Below are 16,501 nucleotides of genomic sequence, written 5' to 3' on the forward strand. Positions count from 1 at the left end.
CAGAGATATTCATGAAGTCCTGAACTCTGAAACTACAATCTCACCTCCCTTTTCCAGCTGGTTTATTCAAAGATATTCTCCCTGTTTCTGTGTCCTTAGCTCATCCTAGCTACAACAGTGACCTCAAAGATTTTCTTTCCTCGTTTACCTGGCACTTTAGTTGAAAAGAGACAATGCTGGTCTTATTGCTTTAAGCTTAGAGGAAAACAAAACAAAACATAGGAGCAGTAAGTCCTTTGGTAAAAGAGGAGAGAGTTACATAAATTCTAATGCCCCCCAGCTCTCAGACTTCAATGGACCCTATCTGCTTCAGGAATCACTCTGTTGACCTGGAGTGAAGGAGCTCTGAGCACAGAACCTACCCAATCATGATGAACCTGCTTATTTTTCATCATTGTTGATGAGCTGAACACAGCTCAAGTACCCTGACTGCACCATCACCTAGTGACGTGGGAAACGGGAGAGATGGGTTTGGCAGGTCTCAGTTCTGTGGGCTAAATCTAAAAGGTATTTCTTTGTGGTGCATCTTCACATGTCCAAACCCAACCTTGGGCTTTCTGCTGTTACAGAAACCTTCCTCATTACCATGTAATGGCTCCATGGTTTTTCCTTTGACCATGTACACCTCTGACCAGCATCCTGACAGGACTCACACATGCACCACTTGCAGCCTTGGCCAAGCTGAGTCCTTAAGGGACACCAACCTGCATGGCAGTTAATGGAGAAGGGAGCAGGATTACTGGGAGAGCAGAAGGAAAGTCTCACCCTCCCTGGCTGAGTCAGGGCTGAAGCACTCCCTATTTGAAGGTCCAGACCTTGGGCGACACTTTTGCCAGTCCCAGAGATCAACCATCTGGCATCACTACATTGCCTGGAAACCATCCGAATTCCAGTGAAAGCAGAATTTTTTGGCTCTGGACTCCAGCCTGGTCTCTAGATAGGAAGGTGGGAGTAGCTGGCCATACTCTACCTCACAAAAGGATTGTACAGAAAGGCAAGGAGGCTCAAGAATTGTATTTTATGTATTTCATGCTTGCCATAGCACATCCCGTGTCATTCTTAATAAGGGCAGTGCTACCAAAGTCCAGGGAAAAAAAAGAAGTCCTTGAACTTACTATCAACATGAAATATCCCACCTAATTCTAAATTACATTAAACTGGGGGTGGACTTAATTGTGGAGGAGAGGATAAAACAGTGAATCCAATTTCCTAGCAGGTCCCAGAATGTCTTGTTAGCAGCAAAACAACTTATCCAGCACTGGATTTAACTTCCTTTAAAGGCAAACGCCTTTTGGTTAACAGCAAGGATCTGTTTTAATTTTACAGTTACCCAGTGACCACAGCACGCAGATTGTGCATCTCCAGAGAATGCACAAACATCTGTCTGCCTTCCCTTGTTCCAGCAGATCATGGGAGCATAGTTAAGCCACACAAGGGGTGGTTGTGGCAATAATTGAAGAAACTGCCAAATCGGCCAGAAGAACAGCAAAAGCTTCAGCCAGGCAGACATGTCTCTTAGAAATACCAAGGAAAAGACAATGACAAATAATGAGGACTTGGCTAGGAGAGGTCAAGAGATGGCAGTTGGTTAGGAGGCACCTACCTACCTACTGAGAAGTCCTCTTCAGCAGGACAGCAGGTTACCAACCCTTTAGTGTTGTACTGGACAGATTTTTCCAAAGGACTTCCTTGCCTTTGGATGCAGAGATACTGAGTGGTACCTCCAAAAGTCTTGAAGTATGAGAATGAATGTAGTCATGGCCACTTATTTTGTGCTGAACTCCGAAATGAGGGCTGGGTTGCACCATACCTGTCCCTTCTGGGGACAGTTTGGCCCGTGCAAATCACAGTGGTTTAGAAAGACTAGAAAGAAGCCTCCAGCCTAGGCCAGTTCTGGGCACGTTTGTGACAAAGAAATGAGGAGCATAAGGACTGCAGAGAGCTTTTTGGGCCAAACATGCTAAATTCTGGGCAAGTGCCACTTGCAAGTGCTAAGATCTTCCCGTCAATCTCACGCAGTCTACTTGGACTGTGTCTGGTGTCTTCACAAACAGGAATCCAGCACATCTGTCTTGTTGGTTTCAAGGAGCAGCAGACACCTAACCTATCTGGCCACTGCTGAGAACAGCCCTTGGCACAAAAGGAAAATTTCCTTAGGAAAATGGCTGAAACTGTTCACCAGAATTTTAACCTTTCAGAGAAATTTGATCTGCAGTGGCCTGAGTATCCAAGACCATATGACCAAAGCTACAGAGGGTGCTTTAAGGAGGCTTGAACAGCTTCGTTTGGAGTTTGATGGTACTTGACATCCAACTAGACCAAGTCTAGTTTGGTGGCAAACCAAAATAGCACATCCTACAGACAGAGCTACCTGGGCATAGCACATTACAAGATCCCTTTTTGCCAAACTGGCTGCAAGAAGCAGAGATTCCCCAAGCAGCCACTAGATGCTTCTTACATTAATGGTGTGGATAACACTAGACTGCTATGACCCACATTCCTGAACTCTTTAGTTCTTGCAGCACTGCACATCAATTTAGTTGTCAGAAGGGTCCTGTGCCCATTGCGGGCAGTGTCCAAAGGCAATCTCCAAACCCAGGCTTGGGTAACTGCTTCTGAAGACAGCCAGCAGTAAGGATCAGCCTTTCCCCACTCATCCCATTGGTTTGGGGAGCAGAAGCCTGAGAACAGCTGCACAGCGGCTGAGAGCCTGTCACAGCTCACAGCTGGAAGCAGTTTTCTTTGCAGAGGCTGAGCACAGCTTCCAAGCCCCAGGGTGGAAGGAGGATACTGCAGGGAAGCAGGGCAAAGTGGAGGAAGGGAGGGAGACAAGGAGCTGTAATGAAGTGCACACATGCGTATGTGTGAAGGAATGACCTGACACATGAGACGTGTGCCAACAAAATTAAAGAAAAAAAAAGAGAAAAAAAGTGCGTGCTGATGCTTTTCTGTTCATGTCACACGTGCAGGGCTGACCTCAAATGCCTTCTGTCTGGCATCACCACACTCCCAGAGATGATGAGACTCAGGTGACGTATTTTGTCTTTGCCCATATCTGACTCAAGCTCCTTGGCAGAACACTTGGCCCAATAAAAACCAAAAGGAAGGACAGCCTCAACTGGAAGAGACTCATCCCCACAGCTCTTTGCTGGGAAGCAGTGCCTGGACCAGGCACTGCCTCATTTTGTGCTGTAGCAACAAGGCTCTCAGCTCCTCTTCTCCCCTCCCCAGGCCAGGCAGAGAGTAGCACTGCTAGGAAGAAGTTAGGAGGCTTTGTTTGGGTTTGTCTTCGTTTATCGTACCCATCCACTGTTCAATGAAAAATATCTGAGTAGACCCTGGACCTGGGTATAGGGTACAGAGCTGCTCTCTGCTTGCTACCTGCCACACTGAGGTTACAGGGTCCTCCTTCCAGTGCACAGCCACACCAGTGCCAGGAAACTAAACCATGTGTATACCTGACCCTAAGGTGGGGCATCACCATGCCCTTATTAAATTCATTCTCCCAGAATGATAACAGTGTTAAAAATTGGCCCTGGCCCCTGCTAATACCTGAGGAAAGCTTGGGAATCGGTGGTGCAAATGGAGCATCCTACCAGCCATGATATACGGACCCCCAGGTCCAGTGCTCTGGTGACGCATCGCCCTGTGCTGCATCTGTAACTGCTTAATGGAAAGTGAGCTGCTCTCTCACCCCAAAAAGTGATAAATGATAAAGATTTGAAGTTCTAAGACTGAATGAAAGATGTTGAAAGATGTTGACGACACTCCCTGGGAGACTACAGTGACCTCTTGACCATGCAAAGATGGTCATCTATAGCCATGAAAATGTTTCAGAGGTGCAGTCCATCTCCTTGTCCATGCTAGTAATAATACAAGGGCAGGAAACCTCAGAAACACTAAGGCTGTACCAGCAAATGGGCAAGAATACTCTTATTCATATGCCCTACATGGGAGGACATGGTTCACATGGAGGGATGAAAACCAACCCTCCAAAGCTCACTCTAAGGCTGGAGGTCCTCTCCACATAGCGCCTAAGCACGTGGTCAAGGTCCAATGACAACATGTTAATAAATGCCAACCACGTGCTGAAGGACTCTAGGGTTTCCCCCTAATTTCGGAATGCTGATGTGTTTTAAGGTTCTCTCTCTGCCCTGCAGCCATATCTACTGAGGTACACAAACCCTTCCCAGCCCCATCCAGCAACACTCCGTTCCCACTGCCTGCAGCAGGACACCCTCCTCCCGAACCATTTCTGCATGTCATTAAAGGCAACGCCAGACACCAACATCCCTAGCTGTGTAAACACTGCAGAGGTACTAAAGATAGCATCAGATCATTTCTCAAAATCACATCTTTTCTTCTACGCTGAGGCTAGAAAATGGCAAACAGGATGCAGGATTTGGCTCCACAATATTCGCTGTTGTCATGACTCATGAGTTATTTTTACCTTTTTTTTTGCAACAGAACAAATGGCCATGGTAATTAATCTCTGTCTGTTTTGACAATAGCCTGGCCAAAACACATTATGTTCTTGCATGCAGTCAAAGTAGGGAGAGCAGCACAACAACATCATGTGTGCGAGTCAGTATTTAAAATCTTTTCTTTATGTTTGCTTTTTTACATGTCTTTAAAATATGCTTGTGTACTATACTGAACGTATTAAATAAAGTCAAAAGGAGCAACAAGCGCTATTGCACAGGTTAGTTGCACAGATATAAATCTCTGTTGTGAGGCTCAACCACATGTGACACAAGAGCTAATCAAATCATGGCAAAGGCAAAATGAATTTGGGTCTTTTCAAGATGATCCAATGAGGAAGCACCCAATCCCAGTGGAAGATTTAACTCTGCCAAGCTCCTTCAAACTTCATTGGCTAATAATTATTTCTACAATAAAAAAAATGTTGCAATCAAACGCTCCCCCAATAGTATTTTATTTTCTACAGAGCTGGTTGAGCAATGAAAAAATTTATTAGTGGAAAATATATTAATGAGGAATTTGAGGAGAAACAGCCAAGAAGTCAGTGAGCAAGATTTCCACAAAACATCTCCGCAGTGTCAGTTTGCTTGCACACAGCTTGCAGATGCCCAGCACTCCCTATGGGGTAACAACCATACCCCAAACTCTGGAAACAACTATTTTTGCCACCCAGCATGCCTAAAGGGGAATACCGATTTAGAGTAGTAGTCCAGATCTACTGATACCCACTCATCCGTGAGTTCAAAGGAGCAAGTACTTCACGTTCTGAGTTCAGGCAACCCCTAATTGTTGGCTTAACAAAACACTCCTGCTTAGGATTGCTCATCCCATAAGCATAAATTATGGTTTCTTGTCCTTTCCTATGAAGCAGCATGTTCTCATGGTCTGGAGGATATGAGCTAGACAAGCCTGTCTAGTAAACTTGCTGTTTTATGACAGTCTCTTGTGGGACTTACACAAGTACATCCTAAAATAAGAAACACCCATTTTTGATAGCCACTAGTCACTACTAACATGCTGTCTGAACTATCCCGTCACCTTTAACAGAGTTTTCCTTGCAATGACCCATGAGAGAAGACAACAATTACTTATCCTTAATTGCTCAAAGTCTGCTGTGTAATAGGACATTGGTAGAACACCATCATCTTTCCATCTCAGAAAACATCCTCCAAGTCTTGTAGCAGTAAGTGTGATGCTTTTTCTTCCTTCAGCCTTTGTAAAAGTGAGAGGAAAAGCCAGTTTATTGAATTGTCTAGGCTTTTAATTTTTGTTTATCAAAACAAATAATATATTTTGGAGTTACGCTTTTCCTCACCTGTGGGAAAAGTTTGCAGGCTATATATTCCTGGTTCTTCCAGCGCCGGTATATCTGTATTTGTATCAAAGATAAACAGTGACAAATTTCTCTTATTTCCAATTTATAGAGAATTTGGATTGATGTATTTCCTGGAGTTCCATGGAACTGATATGTTTGATAGAATTCAGAAGATATTTTTAAACCGTTAAATGAAAATACACAAGTGTTTCCTGAATTTGTCTCTTCTTATCCCATAGTTTACATGAACTGTTCAGCAACGGGAAGCAAAAGCTGAGTTTCAACCAAACCCAGACCAATACAGAGCTTCTGGTGGAAACCATGTTGGGATTAAATGATTTCCTTTGGTTTCCATCCAAAACCAAGCTGAACGTGGATTTCTGGGTTGAGTTTCACTTTGCATTTTTGGTTTTATTTAGTTATGAAGAATTAAGTGAAACTTGGGAGGTTCAAACCCTCATTGAATGATCCTGAAAAACGATCTGCAAACCCCCTTGCTATGGAGTCCTATTTCATACCTTTGATCTCTGTGGATGTTGGGAGCGGCACTCGCGTCTCTTCCAACCTATAAAAAACAGACCAGTGAAGCCACTACATTTTTATGTAGAGACTTTGGTATCCAAGAGACAACGTCCATTCCCAGTCACCACTCTGAGGCCAGCTGGAAAACAGGAAATCCCAGAGTTCGCCCTTCTCCCGGACAAGGTCCATCAAAGCCAGCGAGTACCACCTTGAGCACTCCATGAGCCTACTGGGAAGTGCAGAGAGAGGCAGGCAACTAGAGGTCCTACTAACTTCTTCTAGGGAGAGGAAAGCATTTACGTTCCTCAGCTCCCAGCTTGTGCTGAAATCACAGGTGGTGCTCTTTGGGCTTCCCATCATGGTCAGTATGATCTGTGAGACCCCAGTTATGTGGCGTAGCTGTCACTGAGCGCAGAGGAGAAATAGGGCAATCGTTGAGCTGCCTGGCCATCCATGTACTAGACATTTTACTTTTGCTTATCTACCCATCTACACCCTGAGGTGTAATGCCATGCTGTGTCATCTTTCGCAGGACAGATGGTGCAAGAACTTCCTGTCCCACAATCTTGGATCGTCTTAGCTTGTTTTTTAACCAGGGTCATTTCCATGATCCAGCTTAAAGCCTGACCCACACAAATAGCCTCTGGTTGTGCCAGGGGAGGTTTAGACAGAATATTAGGAAAAAAATTCTTCACTGAAAGGAACAGGCTGCCCAGGGCAGTGGCTGGGTCACCATCCCTGGAGGTACTTTAAAAGGATATGGCACTTAGGGACATGGTTTAGTGGTGGACTTGGCAGTGTTATGTTTATGGTTGGACTCTATCTTAAAGGTCTTTTCTAAACGAAATGATTCTATGACTCTAAGGTGGCACTACGAAATTGAGGAGGGGTTAAATGCATCATAGGCTGAGTAGCTTTTGGGGAAGGAGAAGTCTTTGAAGCTACTGTCTGCACCCAGATACCCTCAGGTGGTCCTGTTGGACCCTTCTTGTGGATGTGTGACACATGTCTCCCAGTTAAGTCATCTTTATGGAGCACATATTTCCTGCTCCCTCATGTTTTTATTTTCTTCTCCCTCTTCAAATGCTTCCTGCCTTTGACTGTCTGTGATTGAATTCCCTGGAGCCTTAGTAGTCTTGGAACTCTTCCACTTTTATAACTTGATTTTACTATTTAGAAGAAAGTTTGATTCCCCTCCCAAAAAAAAAAAAAAAAAAGAGAGAAGAAAGGGGGAAAACAATTCTATTCACCCACCAACAAAGAAGCAAGATCCAAAAAGACAAGATTATTCTCATTCAGCTATTCATAGCTTTGGAGTGCATTTCATTTCAGTGTCTGCACAGGCCTTTGTAGCCACCATCTGATTGAACATTACTTATACTGCATATTATATGCACTAATGAGAAAATGATTCTAAATTGCCCCTAGGGATGGTTATGATTAAACTATTTGCCTTCACTTCCTCTACTAAATTAAAGCAACCAAAAGGAGACAAAAAAAAAAGAGACTCAATCTGGAAAGCAGTCAGAATAACGGTTTGGTAAAGTTTCTGAATTCCTGGGAACATTTTTGCTCCTAAACCTAGTGATTGGCTGGATGTTTCATGCTACAACTTGAAACTAAAGCTGTGACAAATAAGTGAGATGACGGAGCGTTCTGGAGGGCTGCATTGGGCAGGATATTCTGTGTTGTCAACCAGTTTGAAGCCCTGATCAGCTTTAATTGCACACGACTGAAGCTGCTAAAGCCCTTGCTGCCACTGAGGAGCTCCTCCAAGGCGTCAGGCGTCTGTCTCTTAAAAAGAGCATTTCAGAGGCTCGCGCACACGGAGCCTCATTCAGACGTTTTATTTAAACTCTTAAATCTTTTCAGCTTTGGATGAATAAACAAGTTCCTCAAATGCAATCCATTCTTGCTGGTCGGCGTTTGCAAGTGTTTTTCGCGGAAAAGAAACAGAATGTCATTTGTGTTTCCTTTGGCTTTTTTAAACACAGCAGGATTTGGGAAGCAGGGAGCAGCGTCACGTTAAATGTGCATGTGCCTGTGTGTGCTCACGCACGGGGACTTCAGTGGCAGTTTTATTGTCCATGGCTGTTGAATTACCTAATGAATTAATTAAATATGTGCAAACTCCATGGGGCAGATTGCCAGGTCACATAGCTTCTGAAGCACTAGTTAAAATCATCTCAATTCCAGGGTTCTCAAACTGCAGCCTACGTTTCTCTGGCGGTCTCCAAGTCTCTGCAAGGTGGCCCTCATCATCTTCACACTCTCCAACCTGGACACTGTCTCACTCCCATCACTTAACCCAATACGTTGGGGTCAATTGCTGCAGCTGGTTTATGGATTCCTCCCGTCGTCCCAGTGACAGGGAACCACCATGAGATGACCTCTCTTCCAACACACCAAAGCACTACGGCTTCTCTGCTACAGCCTAGGGCATGCACAACCCCAGCATAGAAGCATGGACAAGAGTTTGCCTCACTAAGCCCTGCAGATGCCTTAGTGGTTCCTCAAAAGACAACAAGGCACAGAATTTAGACACCCAACAGAAGAATCAAAAGCTGCATCATAGAGTCTTAGTATAGAGGTACTAATGATGTTACGTCACAGCTTTCAATGATGTGTACCTTATTTTATACTTTATATATCATAGGGACATGAAAAAAGTTTATTATGAGCTCACCTATTTGATACTGGAGATCACATGGAGCTTCAATAACTCAGGATGAGAGGAACCTGCTCTTCTTTCCTTTGGCCATGAAGAAGAGTATAATCTGAATAATTCAGATACAGATGTCTGCACCACTGGCATCTGAAGCGGAGGGAGTTTTACGGCTAACGCTCCATTTTTCTAGGGTAATGGAGACAGCTCCAGGCTCAAAAGGTCTCCGAGGTGCCAGGCAAGATCTTGGCTCAATGCTTGCATTAACACAGATGGCCACTGGGATTTATTCACACTGCTTAATTTGGAGTGAAGTACATCAGGGAGCTGAGGTCCACATCACTGAGGCTCTAATCCTTGCCAAGACTGTAAGTTCCTTTGTTAACTGGTTCGTTTGAAGGAAGACACTTCTGTCCACATACAGTCAGGGGTGAGAGAAAAAGCCTTTGAAGGTCTTGTGGGGAACACAAGTACCCACAAACGTAAGTGCCCAACCTACCTACCCAAGGGGGCTCTCAAAGGTGCTCACCATTAACTACCCAAAGAAATGTGGATCTTGGTTTTGCCATTAGCTAGATGCCTGAAAAAGACAGGATTTGGGCTGCCTATCAAGAAATGAAACTGAATGTCATGCTCTTGGCTAACAGGGGCAAGGTCTAATTTCACGCATTCCATGATATGCAGGTATCTGCACCATTGGGTCACCCCTGTGGAGTCTGGCCGTGCGCATTTCTGTGCACATGTGCAGCCGAGCATTTAGGTGGAAGGAGGAGGCCGACTGATCCGGACATACGCATTACAACCGAGAAGCTGTCCCTTAAATCTGGCCTCTTGCACAGAAGGATTCTGGCTTTGGTGGCGGGAGCGCATTTTCAACTGACCCCATGCTCAAACCCAAAGGCAGAATCTTCTTTCTTTCATCCCCACATCACTCTCCCCCTGTAACTGGAAGGTTATGTGTTTCTTAGCTACTGGTCAGACTGGTAGTGCCTGCCAAGAAGCTTTCAGGGAATTTCCTCACTATGTAACAAATTTATGAGTCATATGAAAATCTGGGAAGTGATTCAACCAGCTGTCTTGCATTGACTCAAAGATTTTTACAACACCTCGGTGCCTCATCTTTGATTGGAGCCAGCAGAATGGTTTATTGTAACATCAAATGGTCTTATGTTCTCTCGAAGGATGCTTCCTACTACCAAAAAAAAAAAGAAGAAAAAAGCTGTAAAACTTTAGATAACGGCCTGCTGCTAGGTGAATGATGCACAGAGCGACTATATTTATTTGGTAGGAATTGATGAATGTGGCTGGAGTGCTGCTTTCCTCCAGGATGGCTGCAGGGGTGGCTGTCACCAAGCGGTGTGGCTCGGCTGCTGCAGGTACAGCCTTCGTGCGTGGCAGGGATCGGGACTGCGAAAGCTTTTGTTCCATTTGGGGTTAACCGGCTATTTCAAGGAATTTGAGCAGCAACTCAGTTGTTATCTTTTCATCCCGCAGTCATTGGCATTGCCTTCAAAATCTTGGATTCGACGGAGCAGATAGGGATCCCAGACAAATGACCACCAAGCAGCCTTTGGAGCCAGCTTCACAGGGAAATCTGCGCTCACACGTTGTTTTAGACACCTTGGTCCAGACAGCATCCATCTCCTGCTCACAGACACAGGGCCCGTAGCTGGGCAGGAGGTGATCCCGTCCTCCCAGGCACACTCCTGAGGTTGCCTCTGTCTTACATCCAAGGACTGCAACTTGAGGTACATTATTTGCCCAGGGAGTAGAGCCTGAGCCTGCCTTTGTTGCAGCTGAGGGTGCAAAAAAAAAAACCTGCTTTCTTTTACCTATTTTCCTCCTGTCGGCAAGTATCTTGCAGTCCTGCCTGCAGAGAGACAAAAGATTTTTTTTTTTTAAAGTCTTATTCTGTAGCCTGTCTAGATGGGAGAGAGACGTTGCATCCTCTCAAGCAGAGCAGGAACTGGACCAGGACTTTCCATCACCATGGTGATCACACTGGCATCCCTGTGCAGAAGCGATGCTCACAGACTGGGTTGGCTGAGGGGCAATGGGGCGGGGGGCGCCCCATCTTACAGGCACTTTGATGAAGAGGAGGCTCTGGGGAGACCTCATAGCCTTCCTGTGCATAAAGGGAGCCTACACGAAAGCTGGAGAGGGACAAATGACAAGGGTATGTAGTGATAGGACAAGGGTAATGGCTTTAAACAGAAAGAGGGTAGATTCAGATTAGATGTAAGGAAGAAATTCTTTACTGTGAGGGTGGTGAGGCACTGGAACAGGTTGCCCAGGGAAGTTGTGGATGCCCCATCCTGGAGGTGTTAAAGGTTAGGCTGGATGGGGCTTTGAGAGACCTGGTCTAGTGGAAGGTGTCCCTTAGGGCAATGGGGTTGGAACTGGATGATCTTTAAGGTCCCTTCCAACCCAAACCGTTCTATGATTCTATGGTCCCAAGCATGTGGAGCACTTGGAGAACAGAGCTTCAGCTGGAAGAGAGCTGGACTGAGGAGTAGGCAAATATCTACAGCTGTGGGCACTAGGCTGAGGAGCAAAGTGGGCTAATCAAGGACATTCACTTGGGTGAATGCCTCTCTCTTGGGTGAGATAGCCAGCTTTTGCCTCTGCTCCTCTTCCTAAGGGGACTTCAAGTACCAAAAAAAATCCATCTGTAAGTCATTGCAGGTGGGGGATGTTCCCTCAGAGCCTCACTTGGCACCAGGATAGTCTACCAACCAGAGGTGAACCTTTAGCCAACGGCTAATGTGTGCCCCTATGGCGGGGTACACTGTTACAGTCCTGGTGGCACCACAGGGGAAAGCATTCCCTTGAAAGGTTTTCAGTCTCTCCCTCCTCCAATTTCAATTGTTATTCTCCTGACAGAGTAAAAGTTGGATAAAGGTCACTGCATTCAAGCCTAGAGTAATATTCTTGTAGGCACTGAAATTGCTTCCTCAGCATGGAAACACAAGTCCATCAGGAGCATGCAAGCCTCGCTAACAGCATTGTGTGCTGGGGAGAGGGGACAGGAGACCTCTGAAATCTCCATCAGGAGCCTGTGGCAAGGCCCTTACCCTACAACAAGTGTCATGAGCATGGTCCGTGCTCACACTCAACAAACACTAGTTTTATAGGTCTTGATGAGAAAATAAATGAGATCCTGCATGCAGCTTGCTGTGGCTTGGAGCCCAGGAGAGGGACACCGATGCACCCTGAGATGGTTATTGAGGACAGTACCACCAGCAACCAGCCTTTGCTGGAGGCAAAGCAGGACCCTGGATCTGCTGCTGCTCACCCAGGTGCTGCAGGCAACCTCCTACAACCAGGGCTGTGCTCGGCAGACCTCGGTTCTTTATTACCACTGCTATTGCCAACAATCATCACTGACGGGAACAGCGCTTTTTGCTCAAGAGAACAAAAATAAGAGCAATGAGATTTTGGCAGAGCTGCATGAGACCTGGAAAGACAGTCCACCTGAAGAGCCAGAGCACAAGAGGGGTGTCATTAAGCAACTACAGCCACAGTTTAGTCGCTTAGGATTCATGGACTCGCATTTCCTAATTTGATAGACTTACAAATACAGAGAAATTGCTGGGATCCTGTGCTTTTAAAAAACTTCTTAGGTGAAGAAATCCATTTAATAGATGGCACTAGAGCTAACCAGAGAATGGGAAGCAGAAATAGAGTAGAAATTATCCTTGCAGTCAGAATTACATTGCTGCAAACAAACAGAATAGAAGAAAAACTGTATTTTATTATTACAGAACTAAACCGACTATCTATATTAAATATCCAAATGAATTTAATTATTAGAACTCTGTTTCCAGCATGAGTTTCCATGTCTATGAAAGCAACCAGCCACACAAAGAATTTCTCACAGTAGCCCAAAATCCTTTGTTTTAGCCACTGGATTTTACTGCCAAAATGCTTGTGGCAGCTCTCGGCGCAGCTGAAATGAATGCAGCTCTTGCGGCACTCACCCAGCGCGTTGCAGGCGTAATGTGCCTTGCCAACCTTGAAATGCTGGGTGTCAGCACCTGCAGAACCCACCGTACAACACGGTAAAGGCAAATAATATACTTGAAACAGACAGGTCAAGTGAATTTTCAGAGAAGAGCAGTATTATTTCGATTTATTGAGGGTCACAGCATATAGTCAGTGAACTGAAACACCCTTCTGTGTCCAGGGACTTAGAGCAGCTGTACTCAATACAAGTGTTCAGGTAAGCAGTATAAATCCTTGTCAAAGTTTTTATTCGTCTCACAAATATACATACACTAGCTTGCATGAAACTCTTGCTTCTATCTGTTTCCAAAGGACACAAAGCTGGAAATGGTGGAGGATGAGGGAATTAGAAACTTGGGGCGAATAAAATAATTCTAAATGATGGTATTGTCTCCTGACTATTTTCTGGTTGAGAATTCCCCTTTCATCCCTCCATCCCCTTCCCGTCGAGCAGTGTTGTGGCTACCACTTGTAACAGGCAGAGAGTGCAAAAATGTCTGACTTCAGGGGATTTGGCAAAGATTCTGGGCTTGAACCTAACAGCAGATACAGAGCACTCGTAACATTCAAAACTGGCCCCGTCTTTCTTGACCTCTGTGATTTTTATTGCTTATCTGGGTGTATGTAATCATTTTAAGATGTCTCCTCTTACTATAAAATAACCATGAATTATTTTTTAAAAGGTAGATAATGAACTTCAGAATAACCCTTAAATGTACCCAAGCAGACAAAGGGGAATGTGAGGTCACTGTCATGAAGGATATCTTCTGGCAACTGATCTGAGAGAGCTGCTAATGATTTTAATTAGCTTTTGGAAGCACAATCCACCCATTTTGAAGCTGATGCTCTGCTGCCGGTGATGATGCTTTGGAAGATCGACAGCACAGAACGTTTTCCATAATGAGACGTTGTACAACTCCGTGTGTCAAGCAAGGAGAGATTTGTCTCCCACAGAACTACAGTAGGAAATCTGTAGCTGGAAGGTTTTCCAGCTGTGGACCTCCAGTAGGTAACACATGTGCTCCCCTGGGCAATTGGGGATTAACGACCAGGCACCGAGACCTGGCGCCGTCAGGTGCAAATCTGAAAATCCACTTTTCCTCCTGGCAAATCATCTCACCTCCTCATTTATTTCACCTATTTGGGTTTATAGGCTTTTCAGAGGGATGCTAATCTCTGCCTACAGGTTTGTACAGCGCCTAGTCAGTAGCAAGGACTCAGTCACAGTTGGGGCTATCAGCCTACAGTAACAGGTACAAGTAAAATAGCAATAAATTGGGCAAAGCAGCGGTAGACTCTGGTTCCTTGGAGGTGGTTGGAATAAGATCCTCCACTGGAGGACCAAAGCCAGATCATAGTTAGCAAGGAACAGCATATCTATTCTAGTGAGGAAAGTGTGATAGGAAAGAGATTTAAACTATTTTGAAAAAATGAAACTACATGAAGAACCTTTGCCTGCCTTCTCCTTTGGAGTCTAGTGAACATGTCAATGTTTTGTATGTTTGCACAGCCATACCTGCGCTGGCCAGAGCTGGGAGCAGTCCAGCTGCCGTTCAGGGTCCGGTTGGCCACAGGGTTAGGGCAGAGAGACAGCGATCCCTGCACGTCCTGCAGTCCATCTCATTAAGGAGCCATCCCTTAGACCTGAGATCTGAAAGAAGGTGAGAAACGCGTGCATACAAGAGTGACAGGCAGCTGCCCAGCCAGGCTGTTGGTTTGCAAAGGCAGGAACCTACAGCTTCCTGAAAATCAGTCTCCTGCTGAGGTTCCTCGAGTTGTGTGATGAAAAGCAGAGGGACCCAAAAGCAATAATATCTTTGGAGGCTTTCAGCAAGTCCTAGCAGGACAGTCAGCAGAGCTTGATGGTCTGCGGTACACATAACAGCATGGCTTTGCCATCCTCCAGCACCATCAACATCTCCATTACAGCTCACTTGGGAAGAGCCAAAAAAAACCCAGTGAACCAGGGGAAAGACACTTGGAAAGGACTTAAAAAACTCCCTGATGTCTGAACATACTGAATAACATGGAAATGACCTAACAAAACATCCCTCCAGGTCCATAGCTACCTTCTAATTCATGTATTTTAGGAGGCAGACTTGAAGCAATGGCTGAGACAAAGAGCAGTTGGTCCTTCAACATGGGCCACTGTTTACAGCAGGGAAATGCAGGAGAAAAAAAATGCAAGGAATGTATATTACTGGTGGGGAAAGAGACATTCAGATTACGAGACATTGAGACTAAGAGTTAATTATCTCAAGTGTTTAATTTTTGAACAGGTGGGATGACACCGGACAAAGACAGAGATGCCTCTGTGCTCAACAGATCCCTACTTCCCTCCCAACCTGTAAGGGAATTTGAAGTATTCCAGAAGAGACACGGAGGAATCAGTAGACACAGAGGTGGAGTCACCAACAATTTTAAGTGCAGTATGACTTTACGCTGACTGATGGAATCATAGATATGTAGATATTGAGCATAGAACCATAGAATGATTAGGGTTGGAAGGGACCTTTAAAGCCCATCCAGTCCAACCCCCTGCAAGGAGCAGGGACATCTCCAACCAGATCAGGTTGCTCAGAGCCTCATCCAACCTAGCTTTGAATGTTTCCAGGGATGGGCATCGACGATCAACGATAACAATGATCAATGATCAATTATAACAATGACAGATTATCATTTAAAATAGATCAAATCAAAGATAACAGGCATTGACCGGAATTTTCACTAAAAATGCAAATGAAGGCTGGGCTTAGTATTTTCTACAACTTAGAAAAAGTTTGGGTTACTTTTATACCCTCTATGATAAATCATTGGGCCCAGAGCACATGTTTAAGTACTTTGCTGAATCAGGGCCATTATGAGTAAGAGCCTGGCACTGCACCCCTGTTAATGATCTTCCAGGAAATGTACAATTGTTTTTAGAAGAAGTCTAATGAAGACAGATTTGTATGAGATCTCATTTGATGCAGCCAGAAAACCCAAACTCATCAACCAAACAAAAGCACGGGGGTAATTTTTTTTTTTGGTGTCTGATTATACTTCCAGGAGTGCTGGTGCATAATGCTTTCAAACTTTCATTGAACTTTACTCTCTCACTCCGGACGATTATTTTTCCTTGAAGTCTGTTGTTGAATGATATACGTGCACCTGCGCGATAATGGCTGGTTAGAAATAACTTTACTGAGCTGGGAAAACCCAGAACGTCACCTCTACACTTAACCATTTTATTTCTTTTATGGCTCTGGTATGGACCCCTTCTCTAAAAGCTACTGGTGGAGCTTACATTTGTCAGGGGAAATGTGGGTGTTTTATCATACCAGCTGTTTAAAGTCTCCTACAACTTTGCAAACTGCTTTAAGGGTCCTTGCTTTTATCACTGCTCAAACTTCCAAGCAGTCACCAGAACAAAGGAAAGAACAGCTGGAAAGTTTTAAAAGCAGCAATGTTTGCCATTTCACTCAGGTTTAAGCACAATAATTAATAAAACTTCCCCTCCTCTTCCACCCCAT

Source organism: Chlamydotis macqueenii, chromosome 3 (assembly GCF_036417535.1).
Source record: "Chlamydotis macqueenii isolate bChlMac1 chromosome 3, bChlMac1.mat, whole genome shotgun sequence".
Lineage (NCBI taxonomy): Eukaryota > Metazoa > Chordata > Aves > Otidiformes > Otididae > Chlamydotis > Chlamydotis macqueenii.